The sequence below is a fragment of the Furipterus horrens genome, unplaced genomic scaffold (assembly GCF_987537825.1).
Source record: "Furipterus horrens unplaced genomic scaffold, mFurHor1.1.pri manual_scaffold_1, whole genome shotgun sequence".
Classification (NCBI taxonomy): domain Eukaryota; kingdom Metazoa; phylum Chordata; class Mammalia; order Chiroptera; family Furipteridae; genus Furipterus; species Furipterus horrens.
Window position 1 is genome coordinate 2,812,088 of NW_028327171.1, and position 24,585 is coordinate 2,836,672.

The window sequence follows — 24,585 nt, forward strand, 5'->3', positions numbered from 1 at the left end:
GAGGGGCGCGATGAAATGGGCCTTTGGAAAACTCCAGAGTCTGGGTCGGGCAGGAACGTGTCGCAGGGAGGCCAAGCGGGAGACGGTGGAGGTCACAGGTGAAGGCCCTGTCCGTTGGGAGAGAGGTGACGATTAGCAGCAAGGGGACAGACCTAGCACCCAACTCAGTGTGGGGAGTGAGGGCGGCAGGACCCGCGCGCCGTGGAAGCGCCTCGCTCCTCATTGCGTTGGCTGGGGTCTGACCTCTCCCTGCTTCTCCGTGTGCTCGCTGGTCGTGCGGGCGGCGGGCGTCACCCCCGGCACGGGAGCTCGCTGCCGTGTGTCATGCCGCGGTACACACTCAGTCACTGTGTGCGGACGGATTGGTGAATGCGTGGGAATCCTCATCCCCAGGCAAGGACGAAGGGACAAACGTCCAGTCTGCATGAAGGGGCAGGAAGAAGGACCTGGGGGAAAGTCAGGAGTTGGGGCGCAAATGCTGGCGTCATTTCGGAGTCGGTCACGTGCTTGTGATGAATGAGGCCACTTGGTGGAGATAAGAAGAGACAGGGGCAGGCATGAGAACTGGGGACACACATGTGCACGGGGCGGGGGAAAGGGACGGAGCCAGGACGAGAGATGGAGGCGTTGTGCCGGGAGGGCCAGGGGACCACGGCGCTCCGCTGTCCCAGAGCCGTGGCCAGGGGGAGCTTCTGGATGGACGGGGGCCACTGCCAAGGACAAAACCCTGCGGCACCGTGGTCTCAGGCCCAGATGTCAGTGCAGAGGAGGGCCGGGGCGCTGGAGACGTGCGCCACATGGCTTGCAAGACCTGACTGCCCACTACGCAGGAATTTCATGAGCTGTTATTAAAATTAAAAAATTAAATGTTGTAAGGTTACACATTAAATGCATTTTATTAAAAACAGAGATAATTGTCCTAGCCGGGTGGCTCAGCTGGTTGGAGCACCGTCCTGTACACCAACAAAGGTTGCAGGTTCGGTCCCTGGTCACATCCCTAGCGTGTGGGTTTGATCCCTCGTCAGGGCGATGTTTCTCTCCCACCGATGCTTCTCTCTCTCTCACACCAGTTTCTCTGCCCCACGCCTGCTTCCTCTCTCTCTGAAATTGATTAATATATCCTCGGTGAGGACTAAAATAAGGGATACATATTCATGTTATCTGCGCTCTTGTGTCTGGTATACAGTAGGCGTACAAACAACGTCTGCTGTAGCGGCCTGGCTTCGTGCTGCGTGACGGGGTGGCAGCGTGCATCCCTTCTCGGCGCTGTGCTCGGCGGCTCCACGCTGGGGGCCGGAGCCCAGCCATGGCGGCAGCATTTACACTGTGGCAATTGGCAAAGGCCTCTTCTCTCCAGAGAGCTGGTTGTGAACCGTTCATAGACATATCCCTGCTCGAAGGGGTCAGAAAGGGCCATTGTGACTTTCATCTGGAGCGGGGACAGGGGGCGTCAGAAGCCACTGGAGACAGCAGTGGAGGTGCTGGGGACAAGTGGAGCCCCAGTGGGGCAGGACCCTGGGGTGGTGGGGATGGCGTTCCAGAGTGGGGGGACAGAGACAGCCTACTGTCCCCTCCGTGGCAGAACCTCCCCTTGAATGCACATCCAGACAATGGGACTTTCTCAGCCAAACGCTTGGAGACTCTTTGGTCCCCCGCATCGCCTCCTTGACTTTACAGCAGTGACGTGGGAGCATTTAGAGGTTTCCTTTAGGTGCCGGCGATGCTCAGCTGTCCGTCTTCCTGGCAAACCACTGGGTGGGTGGTTGTCTTGTGCGGTGACAGCACCTCAGGACAGGGTGGGCGGCTGGACTGCTTCCTATGGACGGTGCCCGCGGAGCATCTGCAGGATACAGCGTCTAGTTCAAACCGTCGCTGACTAGGTTAAGTAAATAACCTATTTAATACTATGTTCCTGCAGGAGGGAACATGGCACTTCTCAGCCTGTTGAAGTCCTGCTTTTGATTTTTTATAAACATACAAAACTCGCATTCTTTAAAAATATTAAGCATAATAAAATTCTCATGTATGTCACACATACACACACACACACATACACACACACATAGAAAAATGGAACAAACCACCGCGTTGTTCAAAACACGTATACCTCCCTGCTTAACAAACGGAACGAGGTCAAACGGGCCCCCCTGAGAGGCACAGTGAAGGAAAAGCTAAGGCTCCCCGGGAACTGAGCGCCCCCCCACCCCATGAGCTAGTTCCACCCTCCTCCTCCTATAGACACCCTGATTTTACCTCTTTCTGGCAAAATCTGCTGGTTTGTTTTCTACTCTTTCCACGTGGAATGCTTCTGCGGGATCCTTCCCAGATTTCATAATCACCATCCTCATAACTGTCCTTCCCAGGGACCCTTTACTGTGCCATTGTATTAATAGGGCACAGCCGGCCTCAACCACTTCCTCCCAGTTGGGTACTTGGGCAGTTTCCAAAGATTCCTTTTAATATACAGCAGGACTTGGAGCGTCTTTTTCCTGATATGTTTGTTTCCTTGGAATGAGTCCTCGGGACATTTTTCCCCCAAGAGGCTCTGCCAGGTCAAGGAGCAGAATAATTTCTGTGATTTGTTACATATTGCAAAACTGCTCTTGAAGAAGATTTCTTTTTCTGCAGTTTCTGGTGCCACCAACAAAGTTTCGTGCGCCTGCGCCCCCCACCCCCCAAAGCCCTGCCAGCAAACTGCTTTGTCATTGTATTCACTTCTCCTGTTGTCCGATGGCAGCGGAGACAGACGCACAAAATCATCTCCCTAATTAAAGCCTGGTGCGGCAGGATGTGGGCGGTTTGCATTTAAATCATAAAGACTTAAGAAAGATGTTATCATTCAAGCACAAAAATGAAAAAAAAAATGGAGGGACCTGGGTGGTCTTGGGGTTAGGGACAGAAGAGAGGAGAGCTCAGGCAGCCAACACCAGCGGGGAGAGGACGCTGGTCGCCAACGAAAATGCACATGTAACTTCTCCCCTGTCAGCACTTTAGGGAGCAAAAGCATCGCAGTAATGACCCAACTGTGGAACCTAACCTGTAGGGGAAGCTTTGCTTCTGCTGGTGCTGCTAAATATGTTAAACACGGTGTGAGGGGTGTTATCTTTCCCTCCAGTTGGCAGGAGATCTGTTTTCTCTCTCCAGCGCCGAAGTCCAAAGTCAGAGCAGCAGAAACGCTGTGGGCTGGGCTTTGTGCCTTCGGAGGGCGGACAGCTCCCGTCCCCAAGGCTGCGTGTGGCTCCCTCCAGCGCGCACGACAAACAATGGGGCGGCTGTCTGGAGAGTTTGTTCTTTCTTTTTTTGATACTTTGTTATTTTTGTAGATTTCAGACCCACTTCCCAGAAGGGACAGCGCTTGGGCCCCGAGGTTTCATGGAGAGGCTTCTCCCAGGAAGCAGCTGGAGTCAGTGTCGCGGCCGGGCCGCCTAACATGTTGCGATTTCCCACCTTGGGCTCCGTCCGTCCCGCTCGCTGACTAGCGTTCACTCACCTGTAACCTCAGCTCCTTCGTCACCGTTGACCCCTGAGAAGTTCTGCCTCACGTTTGGAACGTGTTCCTCACGGGGACAGTTCCAAATACACGTTAACAGGGGCGGACGGGGAACACGTGTCTTTGAAACAAAGAGCCTGTGTCCCCAAAAGCGGAGGGAGGCGCGAGGCGGGTCGCCCGGGCCCGCAGAGCGGCTCCCGCCTGGAAAGGAGGAATTTATTTTTCTTCGTGGGACGGAATTAAATGCCCCGACTGTGTCACTTTCCCTCCGAGAACTTCGGTTTCTCTAGTTTGGTTTACTCAGCACCTGGAATACAGCTGATCCACTCTTTCCTTTGGAAGCCACCCGCACCGCCGTGGGGTCTCCTCATGGGTGCTGAGCACGAAGTGCCCCCCCCCATGGTTTTGATGCAGGATTTTGATTTGTCCCCAGTAAAATGAAAGCCACTTTGGGATGGTGGACATTTACACACACACGAGCCTCTCAGAACAACGCAGCCCCCAGCTCCGCGTTAATCTCACACCCTCTGGCCTCAGCTGTCCCGCCGGGGTGGCTGGGGCAGAGACGTGGCCTGGTCAGAGCTGGAGCTTATTTGCAGGCCTGGCGTCACGTGACTTGCAGGTACAGGGCTCCCCAAGCCTGAAGCGCTTTTCCCATCAGCAACGGACGCTGCCCCTGGCCCGATGGGAGTCTGAATAAATGTGTTGCTGTATTGATTAACTTCTGTGGGGTAGGAGTCACCAAGTCAGGGGATACGTTTAAAACCCAGTCCTCGAGCATCTATTTTAAAAAAGGCCCCTTGCCCTTAATTCCTGTCAAAACACACTTGGAGACAATCCTGCCTCTGTCTTGCCAAACACGGGGGCTGCCTGGAGGTATGTGCGCCCCATGGGGCGCGGCTGGAACACGCAGTGGTCTCTCCTGGGCAGCGAGGATACCGCAGCCCCTCCACGTTGCCAGCTCTGGTTGAGACAGACGGGCCTATCTTCTGCCTCCGGGGCTCCGGGGCCACAGCGAGCTCGGGGGCGGGGCGGGGGGCGAGGGCCGGCGCCGTGGGACTGCGGGGGCAGGGAGACGAAGGCTCCCTTTGCCTGGAGGGGGGCGGGGGGAGATGGGCCGTGGGGCTTGCAAAACATCACATCTTGGCAAAAATGCTTTGAAAAACAGGCGATTCCTGGAAAGCAACAGTGCTGACCGCGGAGAGTGGATGGGGCCTGCCAAAAACGCGGAGCCGGGCTTTGGTTTCGGGGCCGCGGAGGTGCTGAGGCCGAGGCCGGCGGCGTCTCTCCTGCTGTCTGCAGGCCCGTCCCGGCCCCAGGCGCAGCCGGCTGCCCGTGCCCTTTCTGGAAACCACACCGCAACGCAGCAGCCCCTCGTCTGCGTCGGAAAAACGGCCTCGGCCTCCGACGGAGCAGGGCTCGTCGCACAGCCCCGAGCACAGCTGGCTCCGGCCCGAATCCGGTCCTTGTTCTGGCCGGGGCCCCTCTTCTGGGGCTGCTCCCCTCCTCCAAGCCCCGGTCAGGGCTTGGTCTCCACCGGCAGCGCTTCTGCCCCAGGCGGACACTGGAGACTTTTTTCCTTTTAGAGTAGGGTTCCTGAAATGTTTCGGCACAGCCACGGGGACAATCCAAACGGCTCTTTTCAAAGGGCCGCATGAGGCACCCACAGGCTCCCGCGGGAGCCTCGGCCCGCCTGCACGTGGGTCTGCACGTGGGTCCCCCCGTGGGGCTTCTGCCCTGCCAGGTCCCAGGCCCGCGAACCTTGCTGGACTCTCCATCCTCTGCAGTTCACTGTAGCTTTTGAGGAATGGCCGCCTGGCCCGGGACAGGAGGGGTCAGACTTGTATTAGGGGCGTGCTGTGCCATATGACTTCTCTGGACGGGACCGTGTTCCCTCCAGAAGTCCTGCGTGGGCCCACTAGTGCCTCGGATTGTGACTGTGTTGGAGGGGGGCCTTTAACACGGTACTTAGGGCAATGAGGTGGTTAGGGGGTGTCCTGCTCCAACCTGACTGCTGTCCTCACGGGAAGAGGTCAGGTCGCAGACACACAGAGGAAGACCGTGTGAAGGTGCCGGAAGAAGGCGGCCTTGTGCGCGCCAAGGAAGGAGGTCTCAGGAGACCTTGATCTTAAACTTCTAGTCTCCAGAACGCGGGGAAAAGAAATTTCTGTTATTGAAGCCCCTGTACTGTGTGCGGCAACGGTAGGAGACGAAGACAGTGACATAGGCCTTGTCCACACGAACAGGCCTGAATGGTCTGTCACCCACGCAAGCGTCATTCACCGATACCGGGCGCTCTTGCTGGCCTCCTGGGGCAGTGGCACTAGGAGGGCGATTCCAAAAATGAAGCACATGGCCCAAGAGTTTATGGTCCCGTGGAGGACGCAAGGGACATGCAACCTTGTTCTCTGTGTGCTGGTGAGACCAGCTTGGGGACAAAGATCAGCGACCAGGGAGGCACGGGCCGTGAGGTGCTGGGGAAGCTGACACACTCACTGTCCTTGGGGTGAGCTGCTCTTGGCTGATGGGGGAGCCAGGGTGTCAGGCAGGCCGCTGGGCCCGGGGCGGCTGCTGGAGTCCCTGCCAGACGAGAGCACGTGGGCCGAGGGTGGAACGCAGGCCTGTGGGCTGATCCCCGGGATGGACCTTCTCCAGCATCTGAGAGTTTCCGGGGCTGAGAGCCCAGATTGAGGCTCCTTTCCCGATGTCCAGGCTGCAGGGGTGGGGGTGGGGTGGGGAGGGGAGGACCGTGAGCCGTGCTGGGGCTCCTTTCCTCGTCTGTGGCCTCCGAAGTTCTTCCTGGAGCCGGTCTGAGAGTGAACGGACTGTGGCCCTGGCGTGACACCAACAGTTTCTCGTATAATTTGCAAAGACTGAGGCAATTAATTATCACTGGAAACCTCTAGATGCATCTCCAGCGGTGATTTCCCCCAGTGACCCCGGAGGGCCTGGACGCTGAGCGAGAAGGCGTGTGTGTTTTAGGGAACCCGATGACTGAGTTTCAGACAACGCCCCTCCCCGCGCCCCTGAGTCCCCCCTGTGTCACCGGGCAGGTGACAGGCCCTGTGTCACTTGGGCTGACAGAAACCGTCCCTTCTGAAAGGCCTTCTTCTCGGTCTTTGAAGCTGTCCTAGAAGCCACTCTGCGGTCTGGGCCTGACTGGATTTCCCGTCCATGTCGCTGGCCGGGGGCGGAACCCAGCTGTGGGGACGCTGAAGCGGCCTTGGGGAGGGCACAGCCGCTGAGTGGTCTCCATGGCGACGTGCACACAGCCACCGCCAGAGCCCGGCAGTCCGAAAAGGGGGTGCATTTTGGAAGATGCTGCCAGGAGGCGGGGCTGGTGTTCATGGAGTGAGGCCAGACCTGGGGGGACCCGGGGGTCCCGCCCTCTCCCCAGGCCTCCCCACCTTTGGGAGGCCAATGGCCAGTGTCTGCAGATGGTTGTTGTGTGGAGGGAGTTCCTGTGGCCGTGAGCAGAGGAAGCTCCCGGAAGGCCTGGCCCCCGGCCTCAGCCCCATGAGCGACTCGGGGCTCATAGACATGCCGCTGGCCTCAGGTTTCCACGGCCACGGAGCGATGTGCTCACACGCCAGCCCCTCAGCCTCGAGGTGACCGAGCACAGACATGGGGTGCCGTCCCCCACACCGTCTCGGTCAGTGCGTGGCCCTCCTCCCAGCCGCCCTGGTCAGAAACCCCCGGCGTCCCCTCCTGCTCCTTCTCCCCCAGGTCCTGCCTGTCCCGCGGTGCTCTGCCCCCTCACACCCTGGGCCCCTGTGGCCTCTCTTCTCGGGGAGCTGTGGCCGTCTAATGGTTCCCACGTCTCTCATTTCTCCTCTCAGCTGACTGGTCCTCGAATTCGGTGTATTTTGTGTGTTCAAATCTGGGAGGTTGTTAAAAATGCAGATTCCTGGTCCCATCCCCAGGGGTTCTGAGTGTGGGTGTGGCCTGAGAATCTGTCTGTGGACATACTCCTGGGGACTCTGACCCGGTGGGTGGGGGCCACCTCTGAGCAGGCCTGCTCTCTCCATTTTGGCCCCGGCGGTCCGGGAAGCCCTCCATGGCAGAACTGCCATAGAGCCCCCTCCTGGCCCCGCCACCGCTAGCTCCCGGTGCTGGGAACAGCGGCGCCCGCCTGCCGGACCTCGGGGCGCAGGCCCCCGCAGGCGGGCTTTCTGGCCTCCTTTCCCGCTCTCCCCACAGACTCGGTCGTCTGGCTCGGTGGATCCAACTTTATGAAAGGACAGGGTTGAAGAAAATGACCCTGTAATCAGTGCAGAGTCGGTGTCTTCTTTATACGAGTGGTAGCAGGGGCCGAGATTGTTTTTAATTACATATAAGTAAAATGGAGAAAATTCGATAATGTCCTGCGGTTTGGGAAAAGCAGAGCATTGGCATTTTCAGTTTTACGTGAGCGCTACTCTGGCTGGGCTCCTGCGTGCCGGGATTTACTGTGTATGCTTTGAGGACTCGTTCGAGCTGGCTGGGCTACTAGTCCCGGATGCAAGGCGGGGTTCCACAGTTTCCTAGCCTGTGACCTTTGGCCTGTGAACTGTGACCTGACCTCTCTGAGGCTGTAACAGAAGGACAGTAACGGCCACCTTGGGCGGGGTGGAACTGAAGACAACACACGTAAAGAGCCGAGTAGACCTCCGGTGCTGATGGGTGAGGAGGGGGGTGTCTGGGGGCGCTGGTGGGAGCCTGCAGGCCAGGGGGGGCTCTCGGAGCTGGAGGACAGCCCGCTGTGCGTCCCAGGGAGCAACGTGGAGGAGGGGACGAAGGGCCGGGCTGCGGGAGGACAGACGGGTTAGGAGGCTGTGGTCACAGCCACACCTGCAGCCGCTCAGGCCAGCGGAGGTGGCGGCTGGACCCGGGCCCCAGCGGAGCCTCTGGAGGGACACTCAGACCCGTTTCTTCTCCCGCCCCGAGTCGGTGGCAGCTGTTACCACAGGTGGTTCACGACTCCACAGGGTGCCCTCGGCTTCTGTTTCCTCCCGTGTCCGGTCCGTTCTCCATAAAACCTAGAATGAACTAGTATCTGAAGCAGAAGTCTTCCTGGGACACTTCCCTGAGATCATCTTCCTCGGACCCCCTCTGCCCCCGGGAGGAAGTGCACCCTCAACACGGCCGGGACGAGGGCCCCGGGATGTGACCCTCTTGCTTCCTCGCTGACCCTTCCCTCCCAGCCTCCTGGTCGTGCAGAGCCGTCTGCTCTGCCCCTGTGGCTGCCTGCTCGGCACGTGCCCTGCCCCTCCCAGGGGCAGAAATGTCCTTCCTCTTCTCTTCTCTTCTCTTCTCTTCTCTTCTCTTCTCTTCTCCTCTCTGCATGCCTTGTGCTATCCGTGAGGACTCAGCTGAAATGTCACCTACTAGGAGATGCCTTTCCTATTTCCTTTAGATAGTAAAGTTCTTTCCTGGGACTCTCAGTGGGAACTCCCACATGAGCCTCTGTCAGGGGTCTGTCGCTGTTTGAGCCAGGATCGACATCCCCACGCGTGAACGCCTGCTCATTATCCCGGACTCAGCCCAAACGTCAGCTTTGCCAAGCCCCGAGTCTAAGGGCTGATCCTTGCTGTGCTCTCTCATAGGCCTGAGTCCTTCCTTTGGAGTCCTTCTTTCTGTTTGGAATGGCGTGTTCTTGCGTGAGCATCCGCAGGGCAGAGGTCAGGTTCATCACTGAAGCCTCAGTCTCTAGCACAGCGTGCTGGGCACATAGTAGGAGCTCAGTAAATATTTAAATGAATGAATGGTCGGAGGGCTCCTCCTTTGGGCACTGAGGAGGTCAGCAAGTCCCTTCTCCTGGAACTACCTTCTTCAAGACATACAGTTCTTTGGACTGGAATTCTTTATGTTTAAGCATAAAGGGGAATTTATTGGAAAGTTTCTGACATGTCATGTAATTCAAGGAAGAATTGAAAAGTCAACTCAGGGAAGATAGAGACTGGGTTGCTGGGCTGAGGTCCCCTAGAACTTGGCTATTAATGTGGCTAGTTCTCATCAGGGGGTCTCTTGCCCTCATTCAAATTCCAAGTTCCCAGAAGGGAGAAGCTGATTGGCCCACTGGGGTGAGGGATGGGCCCCTGGCCCAGCCAGAGCTGAGGAGGCAAGTTCACGCTGTATACACCGGGCCGCTGTAGCCCAGAGGAAGGGAAGCCCCCTGAGCGGAAGCTGCGGGGTGACTGAGGCAGGCGGATAACGCTGTCCCTGGTTTATACCTAAAGCTGTGTCTGCTTCCCTCCTCACCACTCCCGTCTATAACACGCATCGGGGGCGGCGGCAGAGTCCGCGGGGTGTGGCACTGGGAGCAGTGACTGATGAAACGAAGGGCAGGAATGAACACCTGCTGGAATCTGGGGCACTGACCCCTGTGCCTTCAGGATCACCCTCTGCCGTGGTTAAGACAGCACTGGCCGCTGGAAAGAAACACAAAGAGCGTGTTAGGGTTCAAACGCCATGGCAGTTCCTCTCTCAGTATCTGAAGTGTGAGTCCAATCTGTGAGTGTCTCTCCTCCAGGAAGTGACACAGGGGCCCAGGCTCCCACCACGTGGCACTTCTCCCGCATTCGGTTACAGAAGCTGCCAAGGTCCCTGTGTCTGTCTGCATGAGGTCAGGGTGGTGGGGGGAGCCGGAGGATCAGACCTGGGGGGACGCAGCACTTCTGCTCCCGCCCGGCTGGCCGGACCTCAGTCACGTGCCACGGTGAGCAACTAGGAAGAACGGGAGATGCAGTGATTTTGTGAGCCCAGGGAGAAAAGGAATCAAGCTTGATGAGCCGCTAGGCCACCTCGTGACTGTCAGCAGGACGTGGCCTCTAGCCGTTCTCTCTGGGAGCAGACGCCTGGGCTGGCCTCTCTGTGTCCACGCCGGGCCGCCCATGCACACATCTGGGTGCACAGGGAGGTGGCCGTGTGCTGGCGCTGGGAAGCCAAGGGGGAGGCTTCTGGAGAATTGTGCACCTCCATGGTTTTCCTCTCTCCAGAAAATGCCCCCCTAATCTACAAGCCTTGTTGACAGAGTGTGACCTGGCCATTTTGTCCACAACTGGTGGGCACAGGGTGGACACCCGACTGACCAATGAGATCCTCTCATCTGGGGATTTGAGATTCGATCCGAGACCCCATCTGAGGGTGGCTGCGGAGCAGGCTTCCTTCGGCCGTTGGCTCGTGACTTGCTTAGCCGGGGGATCCCGCCTATTGAGTTATTTTATATCTAAGTGACTCAAATTGGTGGCTGTTTCTTGCAGCCAAAATAATTTTAATCAAAGAAGAAATTTAATGGTTACCTGGCTTTCAGCAAATCACGCTAACAGTCATAGACTTCTCCTTTATAAAATGAGGGTAATTTCACCGGCTGTGCCTGACCCTCGGGCTGTTAAATAGAATAATGAACCCGAAGGGATTTTAAAACTGAAAAGCCATGGAAATATTAGGGGTGCTATTTGTCTTACAGCAGGAAGAGCTTTAGAGCTTTCTCTAAGTATGAAACAGGCGGTTTTCTTCCTGTTTAACTTTAATTGCTTTGTGGTCAATTCCTCTCAGTGCAGGAAGTCTTTATAGTTAGAGGTTTACTTTCTTTTCTGTTGCGAGGTCTCTAATACTTTGATTATTTCTGACACTAACGTTACCCAATTTGGTGTTGCCTTTGCCAAACCAAGCCCCGTTTTTGCATTATTTTCCGTTTGGGGCCTGATCCAGCAGCTCGTGTCCGAGTCTGCGCCGAGCGGTTCTCAGCCGGCTGTGCTCCCTGCCCCCTTCCCGGGATGTGTCCCAGCCCCTGGTACCGCTACGATGAAGCGGGGCTGCCGTAACAAAGTGCCATCGGCCGGTGGCTTAAAAACCAGAGATTAGTTTTCTCCCAGCCCTGGAGGCTAGAGGTCAAAGATCAAGGCGTGGGCAGGGCTGGCTCCTCCTGAGGCCACAGAGGAAGGGGGCCCCGGCCTCACTGCTTGGCTGGCGGATGGCTGTCTTCGCCCTGTGTCTCTACATTGTCCACTGGTTGCCTCTCTGTCCAAAGTGTCCCTTCAGTAAGGACACCAGGCTTGTTGGATCAGAGCCCACCCGGAAGGCCTAATTTTAGCTTATTTCTGTAAAGACCCTGTTTCCAAACAGGGTCACATTCTTTTTTATTTTTAAGATTTTATTTATTTTTTAGAGAGAGGGGAAGGGAGGGAGACAGAGAGGGAGACAGACATTGATGAGAGACACCGATTGGTTGCCTCTGGTACGTACCCCAGGCAGGTGCCCTGACCGGAGACCAAACTGGTGACCTTTTGCTTTGCAGGACGATGCCCAGTCTATGGAGCTACCCCGGCCAGGGCCCCAATAGGGTCACATTCTGAGGTGCTGCAGGTTAGGACTTCAACCTATGACTTTGGATTGTCACGGGGACACAATTCAACCCCTAACAGAAATGAATCATATAATCTCCGAACATGCATTGTATTTTTAAAGGCCAACATAATGCTCCGACTTAAAATAAGCGGGAAGTACTTGATAACAAAACCGGCTGTTTCCCGGGTAAACGCTGGGCAGGAGCCCGGAGCTGTGCCGTGGCGCAGGTGTCGGGGCACCGCCATTGGTGACACCCGTCCCCAACGGTGTCCCAGATGGTGACCAGCACTTGGCAAACAAGGTATCGCGGCCCCTCAATTGACGCGGGGGTCTCCTCCGTGGAAAATGCCGCATATTTTAAGCCTTCCGTGCAATGCTTTGTGTTCATATGTCAGGCAGAAGAAACCGAGCTCCTGCCGACAGGGAGCTCCGGGGGAACATTCGAAGGGCGGGCAGGATGAGGGGTAACTCCTTATGGCAGGGTGTCCCACACTCTTAGCGTCCACCAAATTAATGTCAGTAGGACACCCCATCACTGAGACAGACACCCCCCCACATTCCTACAGTGGTTCTGACTGCTGAGGACCGTGGAAAAGGGGAGGGCCTCGCACAGCCCAGAGGCAGCAGCGGCCCAGAGGAGGCGGGCATAAGAAGCCACCATGCGCCAGGCTGCAGGCCCCAGGCCCCCCGTCCCGGCAGACCCCCAGCATCCCCGGATCAAGGAGGGCAGGACAAGGTACAGCCATCAGGGCTCTCCTGTCTGTCACCTCGGAGGCCTGGGGGTGGCTCGGACGTCCCCGTCCCTCGTGGTGGCGTTTCCAGGGCCCGGCAGCACTCAGCTCTGAGCAGACACCGTGCTGATTGTGTACCGTTGAGCGGCATCTCAGACTGGGGCGGAGCGAGCGGAAGTGGGGGGGTCGTTTGTTTGTTTTACGTGGGTTTGTGCACTCCCATGTTTATTGAACTGAGTCAGCATTGTGCTGACATCTCGCAAAACACACTGGCCAGAGGTAGTTGCTGCTTCGAAGAGTGTGCTCCCCACTGAGGGGGAGAAGCACGTGGGCCCACTCGGTGCAGCGGGGGCGGCGCAGTGGGCACCTGAGACAAGGGCCCCTCCTCTGGGGCCGGGGTGCGAGGTGTACGAGGGAATTCTGATCGAACATCGGGGTGACGAAGGGGGAGCTCCAGGGCGTGATGTCCTTTCATTCTTGGTGGGGACAGGAGAGACAGAAGGTGACAGGGAGATGGGAGGGAAAGACAGGTCAAAGGACAGGGAGCTGGGGGTGTCCCCTTCTACCTCAGGTGACACCAGACTTCAGCCTAAACCTTGAGCTTTTAGTCTCCTCACCCACTTGTATCCCTTTTCTCTCCCCTCCCCTCACCCCCTCCCTCCCTTCCCTTCTCTCTCTCTCCCCTTCTTAACCATGTCTTCTGGGCGCAAACTCTATCCTGAGCAGCAGAGGACAAACAGCGAGGGTTTGCAGACCCCAGGGCCTCAGTCTGGCTTAAGCCCTGAAGAAGCTGACCCTCTTGGGAGTAGCCACGGGCTCCCGGCCCCCTGCACAGTCCGTCGGCCCACCTCCCCTTCGCCCTCCCTGTGACGGGGCCGGTGTGGCGTGCCGAGCCCTCTGAAGGCCGTCCGAGGAGGCGGCGGGCACTGGCCCTTCTTTGGCTTGTCCCCGCCTGCCGCCTGTCCTGTCCTCAGCTGCCCCGCTGTTCTCCCCAATGTGGACGTTTCTGTCCGCGTGTGACCTTCTGACCCGGAGCTCTGGAGTCCGGCTGGAACCTGGGGAGGAAACGCACTGAAACGTGCTCCCGGCGTCAGCAAGAAGCGTGGCACCAAACAAAAGCTTCTGGGGGCGGAGCCTCACTGAAACATCTCTGTGCCGGAGCGCCGAGGCCTCCGATGCAGGGGACACGCGGGGAGGACGCAGGCCCTGCTCACCCTCTGTGACTCTGAAGGCAGCGTAAACGCTTGCAGCCATTATTTCTCGCCAGGGAAAGAGGCTAAGCAGCTGTCTGGAGCCAAAGGCTGCCGGGAGTATTAAGAAAACCCTTTAAGTGAGTTTTCTCCATCTGTTCAGTTTCTTAGGCTGAAAAAGGAGAAAAAATATAAATAAAAGATTCAAAGAAATGTCACATGCAATTACCTCCACCAGGAGAAAAATAAACAAGGCTCCGCTTCACTGGGAACGCTCTCACGTGACGGGGCCTCCTGGAGGTCTTCCGCCCCGCGCGCGTCCAAGTCGCGTTGCTCAAGCTGCACGTGGGCTGGACGTTGGCTCCGGTGTCTGGGCAGGGCCCTTTCTGGGGGTACCTATCCTGCTGGGAATCTCCCTCTCTCCTCAGTCCCATTGTCCAGAGTTGAAATCAGGCTAAAGGGCGCATCCGGGCAGCCTGGAAGACGAGGAGCCCGGGGCCCGAGGAAGGCGTCGGTGCGGGAGGGGGCAGCTGACTCTGAGCGGCCACAGCCCGTCCCACCTTTCTTAGCACCAGGGGCACTAAGCAGCATCCAGTCTCCCGTGGGTCCCCTGGGGTCACTGAGAGCAGATTGCAGCGTGGCCCCAGGTGGCCAGCACCTTGATGTGCCGCGTCCTTGGGGCTGATTCCGTCCAACAAATCAGAGCAAAGAGAGGTGGCCGGGACCTTGGCCTTCAATATTCAGTCCTAGGGTGGTGAGTGTTTGCTCTCGTTAGCCTCCATGGGGCCGGGAAAGCTGGTTGCTTAACAATCCCCGTAAACACAGTACCCTCTGAACATTCCCTCTGCAGAGCCCTGAGCTAGTATCTTAGCCGTCTGGTCTTTAAAGAGCAGGATTTGGCGGTGGGGAGGGTTAAGTGTCATTGCTTCCTGCGCTGACATCCCTGTCCCCACCTCTGCCCCAAGCAGACGACTACACTTTTCAGAAAAAGCCAAGGCCACGCACCACCGGCAACCTCGATGTTTCTGCTCCGTAGAGCATAGCTTTTCTAGAGCTGCACCCCCTTTTTCTCCCTCTCGCTCTTCTCTCTCGGGAGTGGAGAGGAATATGGGCTTCGTCTCTCTGAGAAGAAGACCCTCCCCCACGCCTCTGTCACACCTGCTCCCTCCTCACTGGGAATCTCTCCAGCAATGGATTCTGCTTAAGTTTTTCCTTCTCTGCTACCTTCTTCTTCTTTGTCTACAAGTATCTCCGGCTTTCCCTCCACACTTTGAACTTGGCTTGTCTAAAATGCATTTTCCCCCCACAAAACCTATTCATTCTCCCATTGGGAGAGCATTCTCCCAAGCAGCCGAGACCCAACTCTGGAGTCAATCTGACTCGTCCGCCTTCCTTGCATTTGGTGCTTCCCGTCCACTCCTGCTGTGACAGACGCAGGGCCGGCCCTCACTGTCTCTCTCTGGGAATAATGAGGACTATTTACCAAGCATTGGCTGGGTACCACCTCACTCTTCACGTCAGAATTAGGAGGGCCATCTATCGGGATCCACCTTTTCCCAGCGGGGAAACTGAGGTGCGGGTACCTAAGCAACTTGTCCGCGGTCAGTGTAGCTGACAAATGGAAGAACCGGGGTACCCACGCGGGTCCGCCAGCCCCACAGCCTGGCTTTGAGCTGCCACACAGGGCTCTCGCCGCTGGTTGCTTCTGAATCGGTCTCCTAAACACGCAGTTCACTCTGCGCTTCCTGTACTCGCCTGTCCTCGCAGACACTAGCATCCTCTGCTGGATGCGGCCGCAGGACTGCTTCCCCCCGCCGGGGATTTCTCGCTGCTCTTCGTTGCCTGTGGGGTCAGCTCCAACCCCCTAACTTGGCATTCACAGTCCACCTTCCACCCAGAGAATCCCACCTCTCGTTTCTTCTCTCCTTGTTAGCTCTGTCTACTGAACTCTCCCTCCTCCAGAGCCCAGTGCTGATGTGGTCTCTTCCACGGGGCATTTTCTGACCACACTCACTGGGACGGCGTTTGCTGCTTAACCTCCCTGTGTGCTCACTCTCATGGTGCTGGTGCGCTGGGATGAGTCATACGACCCTTTGCGTACATGTCTTCGTCATGTTCTTGAGGTCAGAGATACGCCCGTTGACTTTTGTAGCCCTCACGTCGGTCCAATGTTCAGTGGATCATGGCGGGGCGAGAGGGGTGCTCTGCTCCACACGGTCATTCCGAGGCCCAGACAGATGAGACTTCACCATCGAGACAGCAGACATGGTAAGAGAGAGGAAGGAGATAAGGACCACATGGGAGCATTCATGGCTCAGGCTAGGAAGGGACACAGTCCATGGGCCACTGGCCAGAACTCAGTCCCATGGCCACACAAGCCGTAGGAAATACTAGGAAGTGTGATCAGCCTGTGCGAAGAAGGAAAAGAAACCGGTGTCATGACTGGCTGATCAGTCTAGACGTGTGGAGGGAGTAATCAATAGATTGCTATTTATTTATTAGGAAGTGGGTTGAGTTAATAACAGTGGTGTCCACAGCAGGGTCCACACACCCCAGGGGTACAGGGTGATATGTTAGAACATCTTAAAGAGAATCTACCATAATAAGACCTTCAGTGTGGCTGGCTCTCAGTATATGAAATAACACTCATCCCTACGTGTGGTCGCTCTGTCAGAGTCTCATGTCTCATCTGACACGTGAGTCATCTTGAGGGAACAGTGGGCATCTCCAGTGTGCAGATGGGCAGCAGCCCCCATGTTCGTTCGAGTTCAGGGTGACACACACATTGCAGGCTGTGTAAGCTTAGTTAAGTGAGTGGACAGTTCATATTATCTTGTTTTAACAAAACCAGCCCCTGCGGAGTGGACCCGCGGTTTTCAGCGGGCCAGCAGAGGGATCGCTGGTTGCAGATAACACCAGCCGTGATGGCAGTGGTGAGCCATCAGAGAGAGGCCGGGGCCAGCTGTCTGATGCAAGCTTTTTGTTGGCCACACTGTGAGGCCACACAAGTCGCCAAAACAAAATATCGACATGACCACAAAAACTGCTTGAAATATGATTTATGTCGTCAACCATTGACCATGAAACTCAAGCTAAATGTATCGTCACTTGGGTTATCAACTAAGGCTGGTAAGGAGCCCATACTGTTTGCAAAGCATTTGTAACCCTATTATCCAGAGCAGGGAGGTGACGTGCTAGAATTTTGCCAACGTTTAGAGCTATTCATTGCTCCGTCCTGTGCTTTATAAAAGTCACAGTAAATGTGATGAGAAGTGCTTGGAAGCCCCTGAAGGGCTTCTTTACGTTCCTTATTTAATTGTGAGTTTCTTAATGCACCGTCAACAAGAAAAGGCCGCAAACCATGGAGGAAGCACCCGTGGGTCTTGGCGTGGCAGCGACGGCTGGAGAGATGCAGAGCACAGCCTGGCCCTCACCTGGCCCTCAGGTGAAACGTGTTCCTTTGCCGGCGGACGCTGTCGCCGGTGCCGCGATAGCATCGCTGCTCATCTGAAGACACGGTCTGAGGGGAAATTCGCCGACGTGGGGGGTGGACTCCGCAGACGTGTCTAACCTGTGGAGCCTGCTGATGCTGCTCAGAATGACGTCCATCTGGGGCAGCTTTCTCTGGAAGAAAGACGGACCGGAGGAGCTATTTCTAATGCTGAGTGACTTCTGTAACAAAACAAGGTTCTATGAGAGGAAGATACTGGTGTGGCAGCCAACGTAACCCAAATGCAAAAGAAGTCTCCAGCCGGCCCTACGGGGCAGATTCAGAGGTGACTTTCCTCTTCTTCTCTCTTCACAGACAAGCTGTCACTGCGAGGGAACTGTCCCTGGAGGGCACGGAGTCTTAGAGGATGCCATTGCGGAGGCTCACTTCCAAAATGAAGGACGTTAATAAGACAAATGCAAAAAGCTCTAAAACATACAAGCCTCTTCAGCGTGTTCTGTAACGGAAGGGCGGTCACTGTGAACATATTTTGTAAAAGACAGAGCGACATGTTAAATGGACACGAAGGCCATGGTCATGATCAACTGTGATGTACGAGCGCTGATTGTGTCCTAGGTCATGGGCTGGGCCCTCCCCGCACGTTATTTGACTTCCTCCTCACTTCACCTTTTGAGCCCCACCTGGGGACGTTCAGGCCCACCGAGTCATTTCATGGCCCCAAGTTACGCAGCTGCAAAGTCACTGCCCACGCTGGCGCCGCTCGAAAGCCCACGGTCTAACCACCACGTACCCCGTCTTCCCTCTTTCACTGCACGCTGATCCTAAGATAACCCCGCATACGATACGTACATCAGTCAAATCAGTCAACGGGTCTTCTCGGGGAGGAGATGCTCCTAGACGCCTCCGCCATCCGACCAGTGGGTGGTGGTTTTGCAGTTCGAGTGTGCAGGGGAACGGGCTTTGTTTTTACACACTGCCCTTGCCATTCCTGTTAGAACCAAGGGACTGCGCCTTCCCCGCTTCCCTCTGTACCCTTTGCTGTGACCACACGACACTGCTTGCACTGCTGAGTTGGGCCATGCCCAACGGTGGTGGAAGGTACCCTCTTCCTCCAACCTTCCTCCCCTCCTTCCCTGCCTGCTCGTTGGAACCAACTGATGCTCAAGACCAACCCAAGGGTCCCCTCCTCTCTGAGGCTGTCCCTGAGCCCAACTCCAGCCAGCTCTCAGCAGAGTGGGCTGTCCTCCCCCGTGAGCCCACAGTTTATCAGAACACAGCCCCATCCTGTTGGCCCGTGTCCACCCCACAGTGCGCAGCCCAGCTCCTGGTGTGACATTTGGCCCTGAGAGCTGCTTCGTTGGGAATGAATAAATGAACGGAAAGGAAGTGTGTCACGGAGCAGGGACGAGCAGATCTGGGGAGTCCGACCGCCTCTGTGGCTGGAAGAGTCCTACATTCCAGAACTTTGCATAACACTCAGATGCAATTCAGCCAGCCAGTGTGGGCGTGTGGTTTGGAGCAGAGGACGAAGGAGAGAGAGATGTCCTCTAAGTATCCACCCATGTTGGGACCCCCCACCACTCAGCCGGACCCACCAAGTTCAACCCAAAGCCGGGAATTCCAGAAAACATCCTAGTCATCTCTGCACAGCTTCCGCGCAGAGCAGCAAGAATCCAGGACACTGTGAACAAGGAAAGGGAAAAAGGGAGCTGCTCACACACCCAGAAGGAACATTTCCCTGGGGTGGAATGGGTAGCTGGCCCGCTCCTGGAACAAGACATCAGCGTGCGTAAGAACTGGAGACAGCGGGAGAATAGGGTGTATCTGTTTCCAGCTGCTGCTATAACAAGTTATCGACAGCCTCATGGCTTAAAGCAAAGTAAACGGGTTGCCTTGCTGTTCTGGAGGCCAGGAGTCCGGAGTCCGTCCCACGGGGCTACCCCCAGGTGTGCGTGAGGAGGCTCCAGGGCAGCCGTTCTGGGGCTCTTTTTGAAGCTCCCCTGAATCACGCCAGCGCCCAGCCAGGGTGAGAACACTGAGCCTCCCAGGGACGGAACTTCCAGAACTGACCCCCAGCCCCCCGCGGCCAAACCGCCAGGACGCCCGTGGCTTGGTCTGGCCGCCCGGTCTGCACCTGCCTGCTTCCCCCTCGGGCCCTGCTCAAATGCCTTGAGGACCCGCAGTGCTTGGCAAGCAGCCTAAGGGGACTCCAGGTCCCTGGCCATGAGGGACGGTGTTTCTTTGAGCCCCAGAGGGAACGGACTCCTGGGCAGTTGACTGAGGAAGCACCTAGCCTTGCAGGCGTAGGTCACCAGGTGGCTGCCTTGCTGGGCGTCAGTATCCCTGGGGACTGTCCCAGCAGCTTCAGCCTGACAGGCCTTGGGCAAGGAGACCCCTCCCCTGCTTGCACCCCGCTCACCACTCTGCCTGCCCGCAGCTGTCCTGGACTTCTCCTCGGACAAAAGGGCTCAGCTTCCCTGGCCTCGTGGGCTTGGGTTTGACTCCTCATGGGGCACCCCCACGTGGAGACCCGCGGCGTCCCCCGCCCTGGGCTCTGCTGACCCTCTGCTTCTGCATTTCTCCCCCCTCTCCCCCCTTGGCTGCCCGGGCCTTGCCCATGACAATGACTTCTCTCAGCGGCTAATGCAAGCTCTCCGCGGGGAACCCAGTCGGGTCCCCATGAGTGTGTGGTGAGCTTTGAACAAAATCTCCCCGTGGCCTTGCAATGACGTCCACCGGGCCCGGCTCCGAGGGGTGGGGGGGTGGGGGGACTCGGGGCAGGTGGGAGAACAGCCTCAGCGTCAGTGTTTGACGTGACGGGTGCTGGTCGTCGGAAAAAGAAACCCCGCTGGTGACTTGACTTCTCCTTCCACTCAGCTTGAAGACTTCTCGCCTGTGAACCATAAAGATGCAAATGATTGTGGCCATTTTGTGGGCTCCCCTATCAAAAAAACCCCTTGTTTACCTGGCGGTTCACCTGTATTCTATGGCGAACCTTCAGTGAAGAATCTGATAACTCTCAGCTCTCCTATGTATACACGCGGGATTGTGCCAAGCTCGGGCAGGTCAACCCTGTCTCTTTCCTCTCAGGACTGACTATCCTCTGCCCAAGAGGCACTAGTCCAAATGGCCCCTTTCACCTAAACGCTAAGAAGGCAGTGGTGATGTGATGTCACCTGGGTCTCAGGTCGTGGCCTTAGCAGCCAGGAGGGCCACCCTGGCTGGGACACTAAAGAAGGCGGGTGTGGGTGGAACACGGGCCTGGTAGGTACCTGCCCAGGAGGCGTCTCCTTCAGCAGAGGTCCATGCTGCCGGGGTGGCAGGGAGGAAGCTGTCAGCCCCCCTCTTCTAGTCCCCACACCGATGAGAGCGTCAGCGGGAAGGATCGGCTGCCTGTTTGCCCCGTCCCAGGTCCCACGCGGCCGCAGACGTTTTGAGCTAAGCCTTCTTAACGCATCAAGTCTCAGTTTCTTCTTCCCTCATCAGCATAGCTGGGCATTACCGGAACCTTCCATTATCCCAGAATCGTTTACAACAAGATGGACTGTTCACTGTTTGCTTCTCCCTCCATTCCAGTGGCTTGGTGTTTGGTTATTTTATTTACTGAGGGTCCTTCCAGCAGGAGAGAGATGAGGCGGGTGGACGGAAGGGAGGGTGAGACTTAACTGTGGCCTATTTGGGTGATACAAATTAGCCAGCCAAACAGTGTTGACAGCAGAAATGTCCAAACCGAGAGAGAACTTTTATGAGTTTATTTGAGCCAAACGGATGGAAATGGTTGGGAAATAAAATCTCAACTGACTGAGAAAATGCTCCGCAGAATGACAGGTTTGAAACTAAAATAAGAGGAGGGGACGTAGGGGGGATTACATAAAGCCCACCAATGGCAGGTGAGGGGGGCGGAGAGAGCAAAGCAGGGAGAAGTCTCTGGGTGAGAAGTAAAACCGAGAAGCACAGGCTTCTTTTACATCGGGGGGCAGGGGGGGGGAGGGCAGGATAGTTAGTAACTGGTATTTGGAGCACATGGGGATGTCATGTGGGGAACAAGATACCAATGAGGGGTTCTGTGGTCTTGTGCGCTGATGGGAGACCGTTCCCTGAGGGCTGTGGAAAAGGGGATCACTCTGACATTCCAAAGGCCCATTATCTTAGCTGCAAAAAGATGATAGGCAGGCTCAGTTAAGGTCAAGGTTGACCTCTGTCCAAAAGCTACAGGCCCAGGATGGGTCTGCCCGCCACGACCCACTTGTAGTTAGGAAGTGTTCTGTGCAGAACGTCCTGTGTGGTGACTCTCTGTCCCTGAGGGTGTAGGGCCCATCATGCAGGGTCCCCCCTGGGCTTGCCAGGTTTAGTATGCGGCCCCTTTGTCACTCACCCCCAAGTGCCCCCAGTTCACACTTAACCTGCATGATCAAGAATACTGTACACGGCATGGACAGAGCTCCGGGACCTTGTCCCGTTTTCTCCAGGCCCACTCACCAGCCCTGAAACAAGGGACGTGGCAGCCGGTACCGCCGCTGCTCTCACCCGCACGAGGACTGGACCCACCCGGGGAGTGTTAACAGAGGCCAGTGCTCAGGCCCCGTTCCACACCTGCTCGGCGGGAGACTCTTTGGGGGTGAGGCCACACAAAGGTATTTTTTCCAAGCTCCCAGATGGTTCTCAAGTGAAGCCAGGGCTGAGAACCTGTGGTCTAGCAAATTAGTCAAGAGCATTGGTTCTCACACTTGAGGACGCGTCGACCCTTTTGGACAGCTTGTGGGGTTCAAGGCGTCACATTTAGGCAAGTTCCCAGGTGATGCTGGCAGGGCCCGTCCATCAGTGGTGGATGAAGGGGGTGGGAGAAAGCAATTCTGGGGCCGACTCTGAGACCCGTTGGTCAAGCGATCTGAGGTAATATCCTCGCTGGGTTGTGAATTCACCATCAACGTGAATAATCACCTGACATCGTCTCTTTGCTCTGATATTGTACAACAGAATAAGCAAACTGTTTTTCAGGTAAGGGTTACAAATATAATAAATAATGCTAGTCCTGTGGAATGTGGGACCGCCGCTTTCAGTACCCAACTCTGCCATTGCAGTGTGCAAGCCGCCACAAGCCACGCGTGAGCAGGCGGTGTGGCCCTGGCCCGGTAAAGCTTCACTTAGACAGTGGGCAGGGCTTGGCCTGTGGGCCTGCCTTTGCTGACTGCTGCTGCCCGGTTTCACTGCCAGTGTATCCGGGTGAGGACCGCTTTGTGTTCAGCCTCTTGGGTGTTCTTCCGGCTTTCCGAATCTGACGGTTGGTTTCTTTCATGGGTTCTGTGAAATTCATGGTTATTATCTTTTCTTTTTCTTTATTTCTTCCTTTTTTGCCTTTTCACATTGTTTCTATCATCTATTCAGAAACTCTTGTCTGGTAACATGTACGATCCCACTCCACCCCCCCGGGCCACATAACCACTTCTTTTTTCTGCTGCTGTTTCTCTGTCCTGCATCCACATCTATTTTTCATTTCTAATGCTATCTTTTGGCTCTTCATCAAATCTGCCTGGCCTGATGTATTTGGTAATCTCTCATATCTTTAGCATGTACTCAATCCCCTCATTTTTAAAAAACTCTATTTATGTGAAGTGATTTCATGTTCTGTGCTCTTTTCAGTATCTGTGATCTTCGCAGGTCTCATTCTGTGGGTTATGATCTCTGCGGTTATGATTTTCGCTCATGATGGCTCCCTCCATCCCAAGTGCGGTGAGAGATGGTGCTCAGCTCCTGTTCCTTAGACCCTAACCTGTGATAATTCCTCGGCGCCGAGGCTCAAATACGGCCTTGCGTTTGTTTCTGTCAGGTGCCCAGGAGTACTCCCAGCATGGTATCGCTTTGAATAGATTTCTGGTTTTAGAGCCACCCATGCAGCATGAATTGTGACTTGCTGTTGGAAATTCTCAGGGGACACCTCATTCCAGCTCCACCTAGAACCACGGTGAGGACAAGGAAGTCCCTTTCTGGGCCGCTCTGAGGGGCAGGCTCCTTCCTCTGGTTTATTTCTCGAAGTGTCACCCTTTGGGGGTCTTGGCTTTTTGAGAGGGGTCTCCCGATGCCCTTCTCACCCTACCTGTCCCTGGTACCTGCATGACTCACTGAAACCTGAGCGAGGTCTCCGAGAAACACCTCATGCCTCATACATGACCAGCCTTCAGCATGACCTCTCCTCGCGGGGGCTGCGCTTCCTCGGGGCTTCTGACCTCCTGGGAATGCCTCGTTCTGATGCAGCTCGGCCGTGCTGTGAAAAACTCATTTTAATTCACATCACCTCCAGCATTTCAAGCGGCCTGTTTGGGGGGGGCACCATATTACCGGGGATGCCAGCAGCTAAGGACTCCTTATTCCCACGCCCTCACTCTAAACGGAGAAGCCGACAGAACCGGGACTGGACGCAGTTTTTAAATGAATGGGTCAGTGACACCTGTCCTGCCCTCGGCATTCTCGGTGTCAGGCTGTCACTCAACCGCCGTGTAGCCTCAGGGTGGGCGAAGGCACAGCGGCCTCTCAGACTAGGCCAGGTTGGTCAGAGGGGTCTTCTTCATAGGGTCTTTTAAAAAACGGTGCTGAGTGCCATTTGTGGACCTGCCATGGGAAGTCCTGAGTTTCCCTGTGTGACTCAGAAGGCCCACATTCAGGTGCAGTTGTTCCTTGGCCCGAGGCCCCGAGAGGAACCAACTCTTCAGTGAGGCTTGCGTGAGGGACGGATCCTTTGGCTTCCTGGGTGGGCCCCGCTCTCACCGGCACTTTCACTCTCATCCTGGGGCCGGGGTCCCCTCCTCTCTGGGGCTCCCACTGCACACTAAGGCCTTCGAAACTATCCAGCACAAGTAGTGTGTGGGGGTGGCGGGGGTGGGGGAAGGTTCACCAAGCAAAAGCTGGAAGTTTTGTGGAAGCTGAAGAGGCAGACAGACTCTGGTGTCCATAGATGTGCAGGAAACACAGCTCCCAGGGGAGACGTGATTCGGGAAGACGCCAGGAGCCTGGACGAATTTTCCACATTCTTGAGTTGGGGAATTCTGGAAGAATCAAGAGTGCCATCCCATGAGGATTGCAAGCGCCTACTGCATATTAATAAACAGCTCTGTGAAAAACAGAGTTAGGCAGAAATGCTAAATGTAAAAAGAGTCTGCACACGTTGGCAGTTTCTTACAAAACTGAACATACTCTTACCATCCAGTCCAGCAGCCTTGCTCCCTGGTTTTACTCAAAGGAGTTGAAAACCGATGTCCACACAAAAACCTGCAGGTGGATATTTATAAGACCATTACTCTTAACTGCCAAAACTTGGAAGCAACCAAGATGCCTTGTAGTAGGTGGTGGATAAATGAACTATGGTCCACCAAAACAATGAAATATAATTTGTTGGTAAAA